The sequence below is a fragment of the Natrix helvetica genome (assembly GCF_964273705.1).
Source record: "Natrix helvetica genome assembly, chromosome: 10".
Lineage (NCBI taxonomy): Eukaryota > Metazoa > Chordata > Lepidosauria > Squamata > Natricidae > Natrix > Natrix helvetica.
The window spans coordinates 15037034-15060139 of record NC_138561.1 but is presented as its reverse complement, the minus strand read 5'-3'; the positions used below and the strand labels follow the sequence as shown (position 1 = coordinate 15060139).

Here is a 23106-nt window from a genome sequence, read left to right as displayed (position 1 = left end):
TGGTCTGACTTCCGTAGATGCCATATGGTAAACAAATAAATGACCTAATACATATAAGAAATTCTCAATTCCATTCACAAGAATTTCCTCAGAACTCTTTTTCCCCTGTGAAAGCAACTTTAAATGAAAGTTTTCCTCCTTTAAATTAAGTGAGAGCTGCTACACTTTTTTTAAAAAAAGAAAAGAAAATGCATGGATAATTTCTTTTTCTGGGAGTAACACAGCTGTTGATAATCTCAAGGATGCCACAACTTCTTCAGTTTTAATCTTTGTGCACTTTTGTGGAGGCAGACATGCAGAAAGAAGAAATATTGTAAATAAACAAACCGTAATCTTCGGAATTATATGGCAGGGCTCAACAAAGTAAACACTCTAGTGTTATCTATTTTAATCAGGTAGTTTGAACTGCATAAAGAGCAGGAGAGCAAAATTAACTTAGATTAAGTTAATCATCATTCAGTCAGTTGATTGGGGAATTAACTGAGGAAGATGACAGTTTGTATTTGTAACTGCACTAAACATATAGAACACACATATAAGTGTGTGTATTTTATGCATCTTGCAAATATACGCTGTTGTTTTGATCACTGTGTGTGCATATGTATACACACACACACACATACCTATACAGGCACATTAAATATTTGTATCAATGTAAATACATACATACATACATACATACATACATACATACATACTGATCGGGTGTGTATGTGTGTGTGTGTATGTGTGTGTTAAATGTCAATATCTGTCCCTATTTAAACATGGTACATTTGAATTGTCTATAATATGAGTCAGGGAAGATTTTAAACTTTCCAGAAATTTCCAGTTTCCCTTTCCAATTTCTCAGTGCCAAAATAGTACCAACAAAAAAGAGGAGTCCGTGAGTGAGTGAGTGAGTGTTAAAAGTGGGATATTAAAAAGAAAAAAGAAAAGAAAGAGAGGGAAGGAAAAACTGCTGTAGACCTGGAAATTTCAAGTTGGTCAAAGACTCTGTATTATCTCCGAGGGAAGCTCTCTAAAGTTTGCTGACGTGTAATCAATCAACGGAGTGAGTTCCCGTTACTTGTCCCAGCTTCTGCCAACATCTGCGTTCACAATTGAGAACCGGTAGCAAAGGTAAATGAATCCCACCACTGCCTGTATGTGTATGTTCTTGTATCTATATATGCCTGTGCCTTTGTGTGTCTGTATATGTGTGTGTAAAAGCAACCTTTTGATCGCAGCTTATTTGCTGTATTCTCCCCCTTCCCCCTTTTTCCTTTTTTTTTTCTTTTTTGTTACTAGAGGGGAAAATATTCAGAAGTAATTGTGGAAAGGAAAATACATTTTCACCAAGTGGGTCTCAATTATCGCATCAACAGCCATATTCTCGTGTGTAAATTGTCTTTTTTATATATATTAAGAAATGCCCTCGAGTGGATGAACTCTCTTCGGGATTGTTCCAAATGAAGTATCTTATTTTCTTGAAAGAATGATGGTCTCTGGGGAAGAGAATTGCCAAGAGTTGTAAGAAAGGCGAGGTGTTGCCATGTAATGCAACATTATGATTTAAAAGTGTTAAAGTGACTGATTATCATTTTTTTACTTCAGCATTGTGTACTCTTCAGCCTTCCCACGGTGGCCTGAAATAAAACTACGAGATAATTCCACAAATGGGAGACGTGGTATTTCTAGACAAACGTGTCAGCCTTAGGCTTCCCCATAAATTTGTCTGCAAGCATAATTGTAAATATATCTTCCTGTGTTTGGGAACTATTACAATATGCATTGGTTTGTTTGTGTGTGTGTTCTCTCCATGTATATCAAAGTGTGTGATTGAGGAATTATTGCTCACAGAAAGAAGCAAGAGAATTGCTTCCAGAGAGGTTACAGTTTTGATAGTATTGGAAAAGTATTGCAAATACTCATCAGAAGTCCTAAAGTATTGTAAAGATTAATTCTTCATATCCGAAACAATTTAGAAAACTACGTGAAGGTGCTAAACTGACAACTGTCAGTAGATGACTTTGGACCCATGAAAGAATAGGTATATTTTAGTGGGGCGGAAATTTATTTTGAAAGAAACCAACAACCGAGTTATGTTCTTTATCTATCTATAATCTAGTACAGTTTCTGGAACCTTCATGTTCCAGAAGCTATAAAAGTAAAGGTATAGTTTCCACACACCCATATGTGCCAGTCGTTCCTGACTCTAGGGGGTGGTGCTCATCTCTGTTTCAAAGTCAAAGAGCCAGCACTGTCCGAAGATGTCTCTGTGGTCATGTGGCCGGCATGACCAAATGCCGAAGGTGCATGGAACGCTATTACGTTACCCCCAAAGGTGGTTCCTATTTTTCTACTTGCATTTTTACATGCTTTTGAACTGCTAGGTTGGCAGAAGCTGGGACAAATAACGGGAGCTCACTCCGTTACAATGCTAGGGATTCGAACCGCCGAACTGCTGACCTTTCTGATTGACAAGCTCAGCGTCTTAGCCACTGAGCCACTGTATCCCTTCCAGAAGCTATACTTGATTATAATTAAGATAGCATTCTGGTTAGAGTACAGTTTTTCAACTTTGGTAAATTATAGATGTGTAAACGTCAACCTCCAGATTATTAGAAACATCTGGAGAATTCTAGGAGTGATGTCCACCCATATGAAATTTTCCCAGCATGGGACTTTAAGAAGATGTGAGTACGAAATGCCACTTTTTATCAAAACTAGGTATTCTCTAAAATATGAAGCCCAGAGACAAAGAATCCTCTTGCCATAATACAATGACTATAGGTTAGAGATGTTGGTCTTCTTCACCCAACTGCTGGCCATGTTGCTTAGGAATGCTTAGAGATTCTTTCTCAACACATCTGAATATTAGGAAAGACTGAAATTCAGCTTGCTTAGGAAAGACTGACATTGAATATCTATCTATCTATCTATCATCTATCTATCTATCTATCTATCTATCTATCTATCTATCTATCTATCTATCTATCTATCTATCATCTATCTATCTATCTATCTATCTATCTATCTATCTATCTATCTATCTATCTATCTATCTCTATCTCTATCTCTATCTCTATCTCTATCTCTATCTCTCTCTCCATCTCTCCATCTCTCCATCTCTCCATCTATCTATCATCTATCTATCATCTATCATCTATCTATCTATCTATCTATCTATCTATCTATCTATCTATCTATCTATCTATCTATCTATCTATCATCTATCTACCTACCTACCTACCTACCTACCTACCTACCTACCTACCTATCTATCTATCATCTATCTATCTATCTATCTATCTACATACATACTATACATACATACTTACACACACACACACACATACATACATATAGATGTAGACAGGTGAACAAACATGCCTTCCACACATGTGTACGGCCTTATGTGCTTGCGCTTTGCTTGCGCGCACGGTTTGCACGCATGCACATGGCTAAAATGTGGCTAAATAGGATGGCATAGAGCCATAGGTTGCCACTACCAGTTTGCCTGAACTGGTCCGAAATGGCTGAATACCACTTCTGACATAGAGTATATTATATACAGTGCCCTCAATTCAAGCTCAATTCCTGGTCCTTTCATAGGAATACTTAGGTTACTTTAGTTCTATCCCACTGGTTTCGGTAGGTCTATTCTAAGGTTGATTAAGCCTGGATTTAAACTACTATAAAGTTAATAAACTTTTCAAGGAAAAAAAATGGAGCTTTTGGCAATGTAACCTTGGTGATGTGGTGCCTATGTGCCCTGTGTCCTGTCTCTTCACCCTTGGCTCTTAACAATTCCTCTCCTTCCACGGATACATTTAATATCCCTTACTATGGTTTAATTCCCTGTCTTTCAGAAACAAGGGCAATACTTCCAGCTAAGGCAATATGTATTAATCTGATTGAGAATGTTTTATTAGGAACTAACAGCCTCCTGCCTGTTTTAAAAAGATATACTATTGATTGCCCAGAATGTTAGAAATAATTTTTGTTCGCCTGACTGAGTTTATCTTTTCTCGGTAATATTTCACAGTTGAAATCCTTCCTCTTGAAAACTTCCAGAAATACTGTTCATTTAAAAATATCATCCTCCTCCACCATTCTTGTCTACAGACGGACAAAATTTGTCCTTCCTAAATTGTTCAATTTCCAAATTTACCCGTTAATATATTTAGAAATGAAACAAATATAAATTATGCATTTCCAACTTAATTTAAAATGCATTATGCACTGTGATGTTCTCTCGAATTGATATTATTAAGGGAACAAATCTGTATGGATTAATTTTGAATCCTTCCTTTTTTTTTTAATTCAGTGACAAGCACCATTGTCCCTGGGTGTAAAGAAAGAAAACAAATTGTAAAGAAAACAACATATATATCTTTCTTTTCTTTTGCTTTTTTTGGCCTGTATTATTTTTCTTAATTTCATCCCCAAAATATGTTTCTCTTTTGAAAAGTTGGTTAAAAACTGTTCAGGCTGTTTAGAAAGAAACTCCAATAACAACACTCTTCTGATCTATTTTAATCAGAAGTACACAATAGAATTCCCTATGCTACTAGGCTCAATATTCTCAGTTTGGATATCTTAGAACTGTGTTGCTTGAGGTCAGACCTAGATATTGCATACAAAATTATACGTAGTAATGTTTTACCTGTAAATGACTTTTTCTGTTTTAATCGCAATCATATATGTGCTAACAACCACTTTAAACTCAATGTAAATCGTTCTAAGCTTGACAGTAAAAAAAAATATGATTTCTGTAATAGAGTTGTCAAAATCTGGGGTTCGGCTACACATTTTCACAGTTTCAGTCACAAATTGACTTCCGTGGACCTTACATCATACTTAAGGAGGAGACATGAATAAGTGCACTAATGTGCCTATCATCCATGTCATTGTATTTTTATTCTCTTATTCTTCTTCTTCTCATTTTTCTTTGACAAATTCTAATAAATAAATAAATAAACAAACAAACAAAAAACCTCTAACCCTCACATCCTGGATATAAATTGTTTCAACTCCTACCCTCAAAATGATGCTAAAGGGCACTGCACACCAGAGCAACTAGACACAAGGACAGTTTTCCCCCCAATATCATCCCTCTGCTAAACAAATAATTCCTTCAACACTGTCAAACTATTCACTAAGGCTGCATTGCTATTAGTCTTCTCATCGTTCCTATCACCCATCTCCTCCCAGTGATGACTGTACGACTGTAACTTTGTTGCTTGTGTCCTTACGATTTATATTGATATTGTTTGTACCCTATGGCTATCATTAAGTGTTGTACCTTATGATTCATGATGAATGTATCTTGTCTTTTACGTACGTTGAGAGCATATGCACCAAAGACAAATTCCTTGTATGTCCAATCACACTTGGCCAATCAAGAATTCTATTCTATTCTATAAACTAAATAAAAGATTGGTTGGATGGGGCATTTTCAACTGCACTCTTTGTTCCCATGAATTTCAGTGGAATGAAAAAATAAACTAAGACGCAGGAACCAAGATGGGGCTACTCCTGGTTTTCTTACCTAGTCAATTTAGCCAATCTGCTAAGACTCAAATAATAATAATTCTACCCTCACAAACTCTTCCCATTCACTTCCCTCCCGTTCCGTTTGTCTGTCTTGCCCTTTCCTTTTGTGCTGTCCTAAATCTACCCTCTCTTCCTTTAAAGCAGGTCAAGGAAACAGAGTTTGCATTCTTAATTAGTCCCTCTTTCCTCCACACTAATAAAAACAGAGGATAATTTCTCTCTGGTTTCAATAACTGCTAGCTGTTGTACAAAATTGTAGGAGACACAATGCAGATCAAGATGCTGGCTTGAAGTGGAGCAAGAGAACAAGCAGTGCCATAATAAGCAGATTTTAATGATTTACTATAAATCAGCATTTTTTTTGCCCTGTCAGGGAGATTGAGGAGGCCGACAGCTCTTCACATGTCTGCCTCACAAATGCCTTCCTGATGAATCATGTGCTTTGAATCACTGATCACAACATTCAAACGGCACATCCAAATAATGAGGGAAACATTTCCTTCCCGTCTTTACAACTGGCCTCGGATGCCAGGAGTAACTGTTCAGAGTAGCATGGTAGTTAAACATCAGAACTGAGACTGTCTTGGTTGGGAGACAGTAATAATCGCTACATCTTCCAGGTTAGCTTACTAGTACGTTCCCGTACCCTCACTTACTGGCATAGTTGAGCTGCTTGTCAAGGAATTACTCTGAAGAATTTTCAGCCTGAAGGACCCACACAGAACAAGTACAGATTTAACAAAATAGCAAAGCAAGGAAGGGACCTTGGAGTTTTTCTAGTCTAACCTCCTGCTCATGATTTGTATATCATTTCATACAAATGGTTCTCTAATATCTTCTTTAAAACCTCCAGGTTTGGAGCACTTATAACTTCTGAAGGCAAGTACGTGGTAAGGCCACACTTGGAATACTGCATTCAGTTTTGGTCGCCACGATGTAAAAAAGATGTGGAGACTCTAGAAAGAGCGCAGAGAAGAGCAATAAAGATGATTAAGGGACTGGAGGCTAAAACATAGGAAGAACAGTTGCAGGAGCTGGGTATGTCTAGCTTAATAAAAAGAAGGACTGGGGGGACATAGAGAAGGGGCTGCCCCAAAGAAGAGGGAGTCAAGCTATTCTCCAAAGCACCCGAGGGTAGGACAAGAAGCAATAGGTGAAATCTAGTCAAGGAGAGAAGCAACCTAGAAATAAGGAGAATTTCCCTGACAGTGAGAACAATTAATCAGTGGAACAACTTGCCTCCAGAAATTGTGGGTGCTCCAAAACTGGATGTTTTTAAGAAGATGTTGGGTAACCTTTTGTCTGAAGTGGTGTAGGGTTTCCTGCCTAAGCAGGGGGTTGGACTATAAGACCTTTAAGGTCCCTTCCAACTCTGTTATTCTATTCTATTCTAAGTTTGGAAGATGAACAAATTGTTCATTCCACAAGTGTTCTGTCATGAAATTTCTTCTTACTTCTAGATTGCTTCTCTCTTCTTCCTTCTCTATCATTCTATTGGAAAAGTGGTAAGACAGAAGGTTTAGGAACTTTTAAATAGTGCTTGTGAAGAACTGGCTGAATAATCTCTAAGGAAGAACCAACAAAACAAGGGGGCTATTATAAGCAAGATTAACTGATAGAGAAAATTCGTTTATTAGATTTATGGGCTGCCCATCTCATCTAGAGGAGAAGAGGCTGCAACCTACGTCTCCTAAAACTCCGACTTGATTCCAGGTATCATTAGAAATGAACTAAGCCGTAGTTTGTTTATTAAGAGAGTGGAGGAAACTATTTTGAGTTGAAGGAGGTAAAACTCTTAATTGTGATGATGGTCAGTTTCTCCTTCCAATCTGTAATGATCATGAACCTTCTCCATACAGCTATGATCCTTCTGAATATTTTTTTTTTAGTTTTCACCGTTGATTATTCTTGAACCCACATAACATTATTATAGAGTTTCTGAGGTTCTGGCATATACTATCACTTTAAAGGTATATCGAGAATGTGTTTGGGTGGAGAGCAACTTTGAGCATCAACTGAACATTACTTAAATGCTTGCTTTATATATTTTATGTGCAAATCCAAATCAATATTTATTACAGATACAGACTAGCATTTGGGAATAGGATGGAGTCATTTGGAAAGAAAAATTAAAATATCATGGACGTAAAGCATAAAAAGCCATATAAAGTAACAGAACTAAAAAAAAAACCCTCCTAAACCTATCTATAGTAGAAGGTATGAAAAATGTAAAAACTGAGAATCTAAAAAGAGATTTAGTAAAGCACGGTGCAAAGCTCTATGGATATATTCGAGAGAATGTACCTATCAGGTTACAGAAAGCCTAATGTCAGCCAGAAAATGAGAGTCCAGTTTCTTCTCACTTGGCTGAAAAAAAGCCTCTTATCTGGGACCCCAGAGAGCCAACCACGGTGGGTTAACCTTCCCCAGTGGGGTATCTTGTAGATACATTGTTTCTACAACTGCCAAAATCCCCTTACACCTGCAGATATCCATACCATTCTCACAACAAGTATCTGCCTTGGAGATTCGGCTTTCTCTTCCATATGCATTGTGAATACCACAAAGACATTTGATATGAATGCTTTTCCTTTTGTTCATTTCATTTCAAATGCACACACCTTTCTTAAAAATACTCCCCATATTCAAAGCCCATCAAAACACAATTAATTTAATTTAATTTAATTTAATTTAATGCTTCTAGACCGCCCCCTCTCCCGAAAGGGACTCCACCAGGGGTGTCAAACTCACGTCATCACGTGTCAACTCGTAAAGCATTCCTGGCCTGATCTTGAGTTGCCATAGGCAGGAGAGGGGAGAACTGATGGACCAGTTCATCAGCCACGACCAGAAGCACATTCCATGTATGCCTTTCTCAAGGCTGTGTCTCAGGTCACTAGAGCCTGCCGAAGAGGTGTATTTCCACCAAGGGTGTCAAACTTGCGTCATCACACTGTCGTCATGTGACATATCATGGCTTTTCTTCCTTTGCCAAACTGAGGGTGGGCATGGCCAGCGCATTACCCATCCGGGCTGTGAGTTGGACACCCCTGGTCTTTATCATAACAAATTTATTATAAATTCATATTTTTGTTCATTTCATTTCCATTGCACATACCTTTCTTAAATACTACCCATATCAAAAGCTCGTCAAAACACGGTCCCCACATGAAGAGTAAGGTAAAGGTAAAGGTTCCCCTTGCACATGTGCTAGTCGTTCCAGACTCTAGGGGGCGCTGCTCATCTCTGCTTCAAAGCCAAAGAGCCAGCGCTGTTTGAAGATGTCTCCGTGGTCATGTGGCCAGCATGACTAAATGCCAAAGGCACACGGAACGCTGTTACCTTCCCAGCAAACATGGTTCCTATTTTTCTACTTGCATTTCTACATGCTTTCGAACTGCTAGGTTGGCACAAGCTGGGACAAGTAACGGGAGCTCACTCCGTTACGCGGCGCTAGGGATTCGAACCGCCAAACTGCCAACCTTTCTGATTGACAAGCTCAGCATCTTAGACACTGAGCCACTGCATCCCTAATCACATGAAGAGTTAATCTTATATAAGCATGACTTTCCCTAGGCAGCCTCCTGTAACTTGCATCCTTTGGATATTTTGAGACTAATTATTAAGTGGCTTTCATTTAGTGTGAGTTGAGGTGAGTTTGCAAACAAATGTAACATCTGTCCTGGGAATTGGTCCTATCTCCTTGTCAGAGAGCGTAAGACATGGTGATCTGACCCAGCTCAAATTTCATCCTGATGGCAGTGATCTTTAGCTGTCAAAACGATCAGTCTCTGCAAACACTGTTGAAGTACTTGCTATTCTCCTCTCAGAGGGAATGACCTTTTATGCAGGTGGATTCTATTCCAATCCCTAAATATCCTGGTAGACTACAAGTAGCAGGGCCTTGAGGTAAATACACCAAAATACTTTTTGCAGTGTTTTGAAATGGAAAAGCTATCCAGCTTGACCTTAGCTATATCTTCTAAGGGGCAGGGGCAAGTGTGAACTGCTGGGGCCCCACAGGGGTTTGGGAGAACCTCTAACTAAGATTCTGTGCAGTTTGGAGAACCCCCAAATCCCACTCCTGGCTGGCCCCACCTACCTCTCCCCTCCCAGGAGTCCCCACGCGGCTCATTTTGGATGTAGGTAAGTGCAGGGCAGGCGCGGAGGCTCAGGAAGGACAAAAAATGGGCCATTGCACTCAAAAGGTCAAAAAAGAATTCATCAGATCAGTTTTAGTTTATAGATTTTTCTGTCCGCTGTTCATTTTGGCCCCTTATTTCTCTCAATCCAGCTGTGCTTTTCTGTGTGTTTTTTCCATTTCAAATTTACCTTAGCCTTTCTCTTACAAAAGATGCTAAACAGTCAGAACTTCGCTGTGAAGAGGAAAGAAGGAAAAAAACATATTCCCGTCTTGACTATTACAACGTGCTCTACATGGGGCTGCCTTTGAAGAGCATCCAGTTGATGCTAAATGCAGCAGCCCGGATGGTTTTGTGCAGATCCTGGTGTGCACATGTATTGCTTTTCCTGCAGGAGCTGCATTGGCTGCCGATTTGCTTCCGGGTGCAATTCAAAGGGCTGGTTGTCACCTTTAAAGCCCTTCATGGCTTGGGACCAGGTTATCTGAGTGACCATTTCTTGCCGGTCACTTCTACCTGACCCATCAGAGTGGGGAGGCAGGGAATGCTGCGGGTCCCATCGCCCAGGGAGATACACCTAGTGGGACCCAGAAGAAGGGCCTTCTCAGTGGTGGCTCCCTCTCTCTGGAACATCATTCTGCCAGAGATTAGAATGGCCCCCACTCTGACACTCTTCCAGAAGGCATTGAAGACCTGGTTCTGCTAGTGGGCCTGGGGAACCCAGAGCGGGATGGAGCCCATTAAATGGCTCATTTGATCAACTGTTGCTGGGGCAGGAGGTGTGTGTGTGTGGGGTGATTTTATTACATTAGTTTATTTTGATTTTTATTAATTTTACTGTTTTTAGATGTGGATTTTATATTCTGTAAGCTGCTTTGAGTCGGCATGGACAAATAGGTGGCAATATAAATTTAATAATAATAATAATAATAATAATAATAATAATAATAATAATAATAATAATAATAATAATAATAATAATAATAATAATAGATGATAGATAAATAGATGGATAGATAGATAAATAGATACACAGACAGACAGATGATAGATAGATAGATAGATAGATGATAGATAGATAGATAGATAGATAGATAGATAGATAGATAGATAGATAGATAGATAGAAAATAATCACATAAATAAATAAATATTTCTTGTGGGGAAAAACAACTTTAAATGAGAGAGGGAGGGAGGGAGGGAGGGAGGGAGGGAGGGAGGGAGGGAGGGGAAGAGACAGATAGACAGAGACAGAGACAGGGACAAGCATCTGTGTTGCCTTTTTGGAAACGTGGTACTTCACAGAGAGCTAAAAACCTAGTTTTATTTTAGCAAGCTGCCAGAAGTAGACAAAATGGGCGAAAATCTGATGCACCACAATTAAATAGGATTTTTCCCCTCCTCCTTCTTTGCTGTGGAGCAGATCACAATTTCTCTCTTTTCCTTTTTTTTTTTGCCTTGCCTTCCCCATTTTTTCCCCCTGCAGTGAATTTAAAACATAACAGTGTCTAATTCAAAGCTGTATTTTCCAAAGCAAATCCATTTGTTTAATTTTAATACGAACATACTTAATTTCATGGTCATTTGGTTAAAGCTGTTATATTTCTTAATGTGATACTCATTGGAAGCAGTGGTCATCCTGCGAGGGGCAGGGACGAGGCGGGGAGGGGACCTTCAGGAAAACAGGAATATAAGAAAAGAAAGGACCATCGAACCGTTTTGTATGACCCAAGAATAGATTTGATCCACGTACCTCTACTTTTTAAAAAAATAAAATAAAGAAACTGTTCCTTCTTCTTCTTTTTGTAATTTTTTTTTTAAAAAATCTCTCTTATTATTTTGGGATTGGGGAGGTTACAAAAACATGAACCCCTTAAAATGCATCTTTAGCACCTCTCTTCAAAAGCATAATTAGATATTTATTTCAGGCATACCAATATCTTTGCAGCAGCTAATAAGATGCAGCCCATTTGAATATTAATATAATAAATGATTAAATTAAACAGCAAGATTCAGACTCAGAAATAGCCTTTATAGATCCCAGGGGGTCAGTAAAATGCTATGCCATTTCTTCCTACAGTTAACATAATACAAGGGATATGAATGTGTAAAGCAATATTTGTCTTATGAAACATGGGGTGTTCTATCGGGCTTTCCAGTTTTAGGGCTCCGTGGTCTGAATCTGAGTCCTGGGATGAATGGATTATGGTGGGACCACACAGCAACACTTCCCATTCCAGTGGTTTTGGGGTGTCAAAGGGATGCATAGCTCCTTTGGCTGATCCACATGACAAGCAGCCCCAAACTCGGTTGACAATCTTTGGCATGTGATTGGATCCTTCTGGAAGGAGGTGTCACCAATGGTGGGGTTCAAATAATTTAACAACCGGTTCTCTGCCCTTAATGACCAGCAGCATAGGCGGGGCTTGGTGGTCATGTGACTGGGTGGGCGTGGCCAACTCAACATCACTCAGGTTGATGGGCACTTCACCTTAGCTGTTCCAATGTAATAAGAGTTGATTAGAGAGGCAGTTTGTGTAAGCAGGGCAATAAAGATTAGGCTAGAAACAACACCAGAATGTTTCCTTCCTGCCTTCCTTACAGGGTTAGCCCTGTAAAGTGGAAAGAAACAAAAGGAGATTTCTTCCAACAACCGGTCTTCTGAACTGCTTAGATTAGAGAGTTAACTGGTTCTTCCGAATAGGTGAGAACTGGCTGAATCCCACCACTAGTCGCCACCAAGGAAATGGTTTCCAGTTTGGTTGTTTGCATATTACTGCATACTTATTATTAATAATATGGACCAACTCAACTGCAAAGTTGACAGCTGACTTGTGGACTTTAGTTTCTTTTTTTCCCCATATCACATTATCAACTGCTAGATGAAAGGAAAATATACAAAGCTGATGGTTGCAATTGGCTGTTATCTTCTCATATAATTTTTATGAAAATTGCATGGACCTAAAAAATGTCTTCCTTTCCCTATCCCGCCCCTTCCCTTTTTTTCTATCTTCCTTCCCCTCCTCCCTTCCCCCTTCCTTCCTTCCTTCCCTTCCTCCCTCTTCTTTCTTTCCTCCCTTCCTACAGGCACACAATTGGGGTCTTCAAATCAGTCATGACTCCTGGCATTTGCCTGGACAAGTCCCTTCAGTTTTCTTGGCAGGATTTCAGTAATATTTGCTCTTGCCTGCTTCTTGGGACTGAAGAGGAGTGACTTGCCCCAGATCACCAAGTTGGCTTTGTCCCTAAGGTGGTACTAGAAGTCACATCTTCCAGTCTTTATTCTGAAGCCTTAACCACTACACCAGTGGTGGGTTGCAAAAACATGTACTACTGGTTTGGGTGCGCTCCTGCACACATTTGCACGTGTGAGCAATGTTACTGGTTCAACTGAACTGGGCTGAATTGGGAGCAGCCCACCACTGCACTACACCAAGCTGGCCCTTTTCAGTATTTTATTTTGACCAAAGTCACTTAATATAAACCACACTACCAAAACATACACATACCTTCCCCGATTTTCTTTTTAAAAAAAAACATAGATATGTACTTAATTTCAGATAATTTCAGATAAAAGGCTGCAGTCCTGCATCCAGGCATCTTAAATGCCGTAGGAATCTCGGCAATGTGAGGAGTTTTAATGGGTACAGGACTGGTCTTTGAAGAAAGAGTGGGAAGAATTAGGTACAATTTTGCTCTCTGAGTCAATCAGCTTGTTGGAAGTCATTTTATTCTTCCATCCTTTTTTCTTTCTTTTCTTTTTTAATCTTGGAGCTTTTTATCCTTTTTCAACAGAAGAGTTTCTAAAAAGAAAACCGGCTCCACTGAGATTTGCAAAAAATCTTTCTCCTTTATCTGCAATAGCCCCAAACAATTGAAACTGCATTGAAAGGTAAGACGGTGAGACACATCCAATAAGCATTAAGTCTCTCGCAGGTCACTGGGAGGGGGAAAAAAATTCTTTTGAATGTCCACAGACTATTTTATTATTCTCAGCAACCAAAAATCTCACAGTACAATCTCTCTAAGGTACAACATTGGCAGGAAGGTAATGGATAAACATGCAACTGGATGGGGAAGACTATACTGTCTAAATTCAATAAAAGAAAAGTAAGGCGAAAACTCAAAGATAAGTGGTCTAAAGTAAATCAAAACAAATCATTTTACCAAACTTTATTCACATCTGATACCATTTTTAGAAATTAAGGTCAGTTTTGTGGAACTAATAGGGAGTTATACCTATATATCTTGGACACCATGACAATGCTAGGGAGGAAGATTTATACACTCTGGTTTCAGATGCAGAAAAAAGATATGAAAGATCAAATGGAAGTCCATGATAACAAATGAAAAATGGTCCCAGCAGCCCATAAATTAATTGAGAAAAGAAGGTTGTCATTATTTGAACATGCTTTAAAATAAGGTATGGGGTCCAGATGGCAGAGAATAGATAGGCCAACAAAGTTTGAGTAATTGATGACTTAAAAATAAAACAAGATCTTAAAGAAATGAATCATGTAGGGAGAAATGAATCACATTGGGTGAGTTAGAAAAGGAATATTAGATAGAAAAAAGGCTCTCTCTCGCTCTCTCTCCCTCTCTCTTTTGCTCTCTCTAAAAAAGAAAGAAAGAAAGAAAAATAAAACCAAACAAAGCATCCAATAGTAAGTTACTGCAAAATCAAAGTAGAGGGAAATGAACGTTTTTATATTATCCTATCTAAATAAATATCTGCAATAAAAAAAAATCTCAGCCGGCAATTTGTTTTCCATTAGGGCTCCATTTCAATTGTAATTTCATTAACCTCTTCCATGTTGACTTTACAGTTTTTTTTGACCATCTAAGGATTATAAAGAATGTACTCAGAAAAAAAAATTAGCAAAGCCCACCACCATAAAAATCACAATTAGCATTTTGTTAACCTTTTGGGCCATTCTGAAGAGGCCCTATGCTAGGAGTCATCTTAAAACCCCCGTATTTTATTGTCGGTGGGGATAGTGTCATATTTATTTCCAAGAAAATAAATTTCTAACTGCAGAAGTGCTTCCTTCACTGAATTTACCATCAGCAGGTCAAGTGTCTCAGTAAAAAAAAATGGAGAAAGTATATTCTTCAACTAGGTCAAGCAAAGGTTGGCCATGTGATGAAATGAACCAATATTGACATTTTTGACTTCCTGAAACACCCCGATTAAGCACATTTTGATCTCATGTATAGATTTAAATGTATCTAAAAAGATATATAAATATGGATATGTGTAGACCTTTCGAAGGCCGCTCAATGGTTACAGGTTCCCCAAAATCTCATTTTTTGTAGACTTCATACATTACGTTACTGTCAATCATGTTTCTCATATCACAACTGACAGCATATGACTATATAAACACTGTCTGAAAACTATACATAATTTTAAAAAAAATAGTAGGTATTTCATTCAATGAGAAATGTCCCACCAATGCCACCCAATTTGCTTCCATTCAAAAAGAGGATTTACCTACCAACCATCCAGACAACCAATTAAGAGAGTACTATAAAATGCATAAAAAGTATTAAACAGATAACTTGGTGGATATAAATTTGTTCTATTATGCTTTGCACATGCACCTACAGATATTAGATACCTCAATTCAAAAGAAATGAGAGGAATAAATATTCTAGAATATTTCCAATATATTAAGCACCTCTTTCAAACTGATTTCACCAATTTGTATTCTTTAAAAAAAAAACACCAAGAAGAAGACAAGTGGCATAGCTTTTCTAGAAAGTTTATCTCTTTAAAAATAAAAATGGAAAGTTGTGTGACCAGAATGCTTCTTCATATTCCAAATACTCTGCATGTTAAAGAAAATAGCAATGCAGAAATGATAACATTGGATAAACCTATTGCTTATTATCTCGCTATCTCCCAGTCTATATGCAAGCCATGTATTCTTGGAGAAAACTAGAATGCATTTCAGATAAATACAACCTATAATTAGTTTTCATTGACGTGAAAAGATACTACTACAACTAGATAGGCTACCACAATACATCCACGAACACCAACAGTCAAAAGTAATGATGAAAACTCCTTCATTACCCAACCCATGGGCAGATCTAACCATAGTTTCAACAGAGAAAGTACAATCATCCTAGACCAAGTCAAGTCCAAAAATGATAGAGAATTCCTGGAAGCATGTCACTCTGACAAATCAGCCATCCACAGGCACATAAATACAAACAACATCTACACACCATTAAAAAGACATAAGCAACAAGCCAAAAAGGGGAAGAAAAAGACCAGAATACCTCCTTACCAGCAATCACTATCCTGATGAGCAGGGATTAACATCAGACTAACAATCAAGAAGTAAACAGTAGCCAATTAAGAAACTGCCAAAACAAGTAAACATGTTTACTGTTAAGTACACAGCCCAACCAAAGAACTACCAAGGCCACTCCCACCAATAGTGGCAAAGCAAACCTCTAGAACAGGGGTATCAAACTCAGTTTCATTGAGAGACACATCAGGGTTGTGTTTGACTTCAGGTGGGCGTGGCTGGCATGGGTGTGGCCAGCTCAATATCATTCATGTTGGAGGGTGGCCCAAGTGCTCTGCCAGTGAAAACGGGCTCCTGAGCTCTGTTTTTGGCTGTGACGGCCTCCTGCAACCAGCTATCAGCAAAAATGGAACTCACGAGGATGCACACCGCCCTCCGGAGCTCCGTTTTCATTGGCAGATGCACTGTGGGCTGGTCCTTTTCTGTTTCCAAGGCGCCACCACAGGCCGGATCTAAGCACCCCGCAAGCCGGATCCGGCCCCCAGGCCTTGAGTTTGACACCCTTGCTCTAGAATGTAACCTGCGATCCAACCTCCCTCCCTGCTAGCACTGATGATGTTACTTCATATGGTAATGAAATATCTGTAGGAAAACCAGCAAGCTCAGAGAGCACCAAGAACTCCTCTTTTCAACCCTGAGCTACAAAATATTCTCCTCTATCGGTACACCAGTAGAAGCACAGCTCATGCAAACGCAAAGTCGAGGAGCTTAAAAAGAAAAGCAGTGAGAAGCTTCCAAAAGCATGTTAAATAAGAGAAAGGATTTCCTCATTCTTTTTTCTATTTAATTCCTCTCAAGGCTTCTCCTTTTATCAGTGCCTTGCAGAAGTGCACAGGGAAATGAAGGTTCAGAAGAACGCTCAATTCAAACGTGAATTAGGCAAGGCTGCCCAACTTCACCCCCCTCTGTTCAATATCATAGACAAGGCTATAATGAGAGAACTTTTTGACAACAAGGGAAAGATACCCTATGACGAAGCCTATGACACCACCGGTTTCTTTTCCGCCCATGATAGTAGTAGAACATTTGCAAAAAAAAAAAAAAAAAAGCCATGCAGAGACATTGCACGATATAGGAAACGTTGCCCATTCATACAATCTGAAAATTAAAGCCAACAAAAGTACTCGCTTCACAAGTAACGTTTCACTGCTTGCTGTCTATCTCAACGGAGTGTATATAGAGAAAGTTAACCAAGTTAAATACCTGGGATCCTTGATGGAAGAGTGGAAACCAGGAGCAGAAGTCCACAAGAGGATTGGTCAAGCCATCTTTTGTCTTTGGGTCATAAAGCGGGTTCCTGGGTAGGAAACAAAATATTTCAGTGAAAACCAACCTTACTCCATGGACCTGAAACAAAAATGCTGTTCAAAGCAGACTTAAACAAGCTTGACCTTATCATAACCCGTTGCTTGTAGCATATACTGGAAATCTCCCTGCATAACTGTTTCAAGAATTATACAATTTGACTGACAGGTAGCAAGCAACCTACAATGGAAGATGAAATTCTAAAGTGTCTGTTAAGAAGGTTTGGACACTTACACAAAGTAGTAGAACATCCCTTTTCTTAGATGCTACTGTGGAGAAAGTGAACCCCCTTTCCCCCCCCATAGAAGGTCCATCAAAAAAAAAAAAATACAGGCAAAGCAAACAGATCTTGAAGAACCCAAAACTCAACTTAAATGATGTGAAACAAAGAGTCATTGAATTACAAAACATGGACAATGTTATAAGAGCTATCACAGCACTCCCCACTGTTTAATTTTAGCATTAAACATAAGGTTTTTAGAAGATCCAGAAACCATATCACTATGTGGTGGGGAAAGCTGTACGAGTGCTCCATTCCCTGAATCCCTACAAAAATAAGTTGCAAGAATACCTAGTGCTAACATATAGTTTGGCCCAAGGTAACATTTGAGATTCATTGCCTCTTCCATCTCATCTGCATACCTTTCTTTCACTCTTCTGTCATTAAATTTTGCCTTTCTATTTTACCTTCAGATGCATCTACTTTCTCCTCCAAAGCCTCGCATCCTCTATCAGTCCTCTTATGTATGGCTTTTAGCCAAATAAGGGACTATGGTCTTCATAGCTAAGGCAGAATGTTTATGCGTGTGAAAAAGAGTGATCAGTTACTTTCACTGATAACATCTGCCTGTTCAACCTGGATGGTCAGAAAACATCTGTTCAGGGTCCCTACCTAAAATTAGTTGTGACAGGAGGGGACCTAGTTGGTGTTTATTCTCAGAAGGGGTTCATCATACCTTCAAGGTGATGATGCTGATGTTGTGATCTTCTAGAACAGGAGGGTTCAATCTTGACAAATTTAAGACCTGTGGACTTCAACTCCCAGAATTCCCCAGGCAGCCATACTGGAAGATGAATTCTGAGATTTGAAATCCATAAATCTCGTACTTTCCAAGATTGGACAGTCCTGTTCTAGAAAGTTGTAATGACATAAATACATATATACATGCATATGTAAGAGTACTGTATTGCTGTTATGTTTTATTATATGTACTATCTACACTCCAATTATGGGACACGGTGGCTCAGTGGCTAAAACACTGAGCTCGTTGATCAGAAAGGCTGGCTGTTTGAATCCCTAGTGTTGCGTAACAAAGTGAGCTCCTGTTACTTGTCCCAGCTTCTGCCAACCTAGCAGTTCGAAAGCATGTAAAAATGCAAGTAGAAAAATAGGAACCACCTTTGGTGGGAAGGTAACAGCGTTCCATGCGCCTTCGGCATTGAGTCATGCCGGCCACATGACCACAGAGATGTATTCGGACAGTGCTGGCTCTTTGGCTTTGAAATGGAGATGAGCACTGCCTCCTAGAGTCGGAAACAACTAGCACATGGGTGTTTATGAGGGGAACCTTTACCTTATACACATATACATGCGTACGTAAGATTACTGTATTTCTCTTATGTTTTATTATATGTACTACCTATGTTCCAATTGGATTGAAATGGTGCCTACATTTCGTAAATATCTAAATATAGAACTAATCCAAAATATTGATTGCATGTTGGCTCAGGAGCTTCCTTGACTCTTCCATGCTCACTTGCTTTTATGCGTTCTCCAGTTTTCATTCCTTTCCTGAAATGCCTTGAAATGAAGGGATTGAAGGTGAGTGGTTGGGAGTGGGCAATGGGAAAGAGGAAGCAGATATGCTTTGATTTTTAGTGCATTTGCCAGATTTAGAGTTGAGTCCAGAAACGGGAGCCAAGGGCAGAAACCAAGCCTTACCCTAAAGAACACATTAAGCATCGCAACTGTAGAACAAGGCAGAAGGAAGGATCAAATGACAGCCAGCATAGCTACCGTTTCATCCAGAAATGGATTCACCTTGGAGAGCTGATTTTGGAATTTCGTGAAAAGGCAGCAGATTGTGAGCTATTAGCCATTAGCACTTTATTATGATGCCATTTCCATTGCCAGGGAAAGGAAAGAGAGATTTGTAGGAGTTGTCTGCTTTAGATGCCAAGAAACATATTGGCTAAGAATGTGGAGGGCTGAAATCTAGTCCATTACAAAGATGGCATTAGAGAAGATAACTCTGGAGCCTCTCACAAGTTCTCTTTCTTTCTTATGGTGCGCTGGAATATAGGAGATCCTCCTAGAACATGGGAGTTGTAGTTCAAAAAGAGTTTGGAGGAATTACACTGGGGAAAGGGGGAGTGGTGCAGTGGCCTAGAGGTGTTGCTCTTGCCTCTGAGGCTGTGAGTTCAATCCTAGGTGGAGGCAGATATTTCTCTCTTTGAGCACACTGAGAATAGATCTGCGGAAGAAAACTCTGCATTGGTGACAGGAAAGGCATCGGGCCCTTAAAACGCTCTCCTAGCTCCATTCAGTTGCCCAGGCTTCACCCCACAAGGGATTATGGGGTCGCTAAAAGATGATGATGATGATGATGATGATGATGATGATGATGATGAAGAAGAAGAAGATGATGATGATGGTGGTGGTGGTGGTGGTGGTGGTGGTGGTGGTGGTGATGGTGATGACTATGAAAGGGGAAGGTGGGGGAAGAGACTTTATTAAGCCCGTATATATCAATCCAGAAAACTGAGGACTTGGAGGGTGAAAGTCCATTCTCCGAGCCTGTGAGTTGGTTTCTGAACATCTCATTACCAAGCTAGGTAACATCTTCAGTGGAGATTGAGGCACAACTGAGAACTTTCCTAAGTGCATTCAACAGTAGTTTCACCACCCCAAATTCCAAGTGATTCAGATGCGTAACTTGATTTTATTTCATGAAGAAAGGCAAATATTGCTGTCCCGGAATAACGGTGCAGGATCCAATCTGGGCCAGTCACCTGGACCACAGTTTTAGTCTTCCGAGCTTTTGGACTTATGCTGGAGCCCATCCTCGGGGGGGAGGGGACTTCTCTCTAGCAAAATGTGGTGAGAGTATTGTGGTGAGAGATGTGTTTCCCGAGGAGGGGCTCCAGCACAAGTCCAAAACTTGATTTCATGTGTTTGTTCCGCGCTAAAAAAAAACCTTGTTCTTTTCACTTCAAGCAGTACATACAGCATGTCAAGAAAGTGACAAGAGATAAATATTTACAGATGCATCGCATCACCTGGGAATTTCCCCCAAAACAGAGAAGTAGCATGGTGAGATAGAGGAGAAAAGAGGGGTGGTAAATTTAGCCATTTTTATACGACCTGGGCCAACCCATCTCACCATTAAGGAACAATTTACATTATTTATTCAGGGGAGGGTCCACTTTTAGTGATACTTTGGTCTCCTATTTGTTATTTAACATGTGTTTAATGTTTTCTACCCTGCTGTGCACAGCTGTGAGTTGCTATTTTTTGGCAGTTTTTGTGGCTGTGGGGTGATTTGTGTGCTGGCACATCACCTTTCTGCTCTACAGCCTGCTGCCTACTCCCCCCCACCCACACTTTTCTTTTCTTCTAGAAAAAAAGTTATCTTCCCTAATAACTGTTGTTTCATTTCATGGAAGTAAACAAGGAATTTTCAAACTCATCATTAGGAAATTTCCCCTTAGTTCATGCTTCTCTCCTTGGTTAGTTTCCATCCATTGTTTCTCGCCTTGCTTTATGGTGCTTTGGAAAAGAGTTGGACCAGAGAGCTGAGCTCCTACCGGTTCGGCACGATTTGGCTGAGTAGGTAGTAACTCGGCCTGCCAAGCCCCGGAACCGGTTCTATTGACGGCAGCGCCATCTTGATTTTCAGTTCTGCGCATGGACAAAACAATCTTCATTGCAAAAATTTAATTTATTTTTCTAAAGTAGTGCACATGCACAGACCTTTCTAGGGGCAAATGCACATGGACGCAGAGCACATTAAAAAAAATTGTGCGCCGAACCGACAATAATGCTGGTAGCAACCCATCCCTGAATTGGACCCTTAGCCAAGCCTGTGGACTGATCCATCAGAAGAATTTTTGTTGTTAGTTGCGAATTCATGTCCAACCCATTGTGACCCCATGGACAACCTTCCTCCAGGCCTTCCTGTCCTCTACCATCCTCTGGAGTCCATTTAAGCTCAGCCCAACTGCTTTGGTGACTCCATCCAGCCACCTTATTCTCTGCCGTCCCCTTCTTCTTTTGCCCTTCATCGTTCCCAGAATTGGACTCTTCTTCAGTGTGTCCTTCCTTCTCATTAGGTGGCCAAAGTATTTGAGTTTCCTCTTCAGGATCTGGCCTTCTAAAGAGCAGTCAGGGTTGGTCTCCTCTAGGACTGACCAATTTCATCACCTTGCAGTTCAAGGGACTCACAGAAGTCTTCTCCAGCACCATCGTTCAAAGGCTTCCATTCTTTGGTGCTCAGCCTTTCTTGTGGTCCAACTTTCACATCCATGCATCACAACTGGAAAAACCATAGCCTTGACTATACCCACTTTTGTTGGCAGGGCAATGTCTCTGCTTTTTAGTATGCATCAGAAGATACCTGTCTTATATTCTTACATTTTTTTCATATTTTGTGCATTGTACTTTAAGTCCAGTGTGACACCCAAACTCTCCATATAGCTTACTAATAAAAAATAAACTACCAAATGTTCATTCTTCTCCAGCTAACTGTCTGGAAAATTTTATCTGCCTTTCCATTTCTTCTGGCAATCCTTCTGAAAGTATTTAAAAGTTTATAAGGAAGAAATAGAGCTTGGCAGAAGTTGTCTTTTTGATTGGATCGTCCTACCTGTTTAGTAGCAAACTTGGTAACTTTATTTATCTGATTTTTGTGAACCTGGAAAATACATCATGAAACTCTTTAATGGAGGGGGGTAAAACCCTAAATATATAGGTTATTCCTACTTGATATATGCTTCCTTTTTCTATTGCAAAGTCTCTCGGAGAGAAAGAGAGGAGGGGGGAAAAACTACATTGGAATAGTTTAATGCAATGCATTTAGCTTATCTGAAGTGCTTTTGCTGACTGCACTTGGAAAATTGAATCTTTTCCTCCCCATCTTAGTGACATGAAAAATATATAATACAGTAAATGATTAATGCAGTTATAAACTATACCTGAGATAAGATTTAAGTATTCATATTTCTATCATGTTAATACAACACGATAAACCCACAAAGCAGAGTTGACCATGGCATTTGTTATTCCTTCTGATGTTCAATTATTCTTTGTCCAAATACAATTTAAGGGTTTGGGAGAGTGCGTTCGTTTGGTGCAAAACATTTATGTGCTGAAGAGAGATAATGTACAGCTGGTCTACAATAGACCAGCTGTAATGGTCAGCGAGTGTCAACCTCAATCTGGGTGCACAGGGCTGTGAAATAAAACAAAGCCTAGGTTATATTACCTGTTGTTGAGGAGGATTACCAGACCTGTCCTATTAAGATGAATTGCCCCCTTCCCTTCCAAAGGGTTTCAGTCATTAATGACTTGAGTAATTGGGGTTGGGCTTAATTATGATTAAAATGGCTTGGAACCTGGTTTAAAAAGCCAGTTGCTCCTGGCAGATGTGGGGTCAGTATGCCAGAGAAGGGTAACATCTGGCCCCAGAGTTTTATGTGGCTCCAAGCCTCCCTTTTTAGGTCTCTGGAGCAGCCTTTAATTCTGGTTGTTGAAAATTAATGGCTATGAAGACTTGTGGCTTTAATTCTGAATAAGGAATCCGG

The 23106-nt window shown here is 39.6% G+C and overlaps 1 long non-coding RNA gene across 1 annotated transcript in view; it reads right to left on the bottom strand.

Moving 5' to 3' along the window:
- Positions 1 to 23106, bottom strand: part of LOC309397330 — a 318671-nt gene that overhangs the window by 220599 nt on the left and 74966 nt on the right. Inside the window, exon 2 of the long non-coding RNA XR_014176233.1 lies at positions 17203 to 17296. This is a non-coding gene — a long non-coding RNA (uncharacterized lncRNA). The remainder of the gene's footprint in view (positions 1 to 17202; positions 17297 to 23106) is intronic.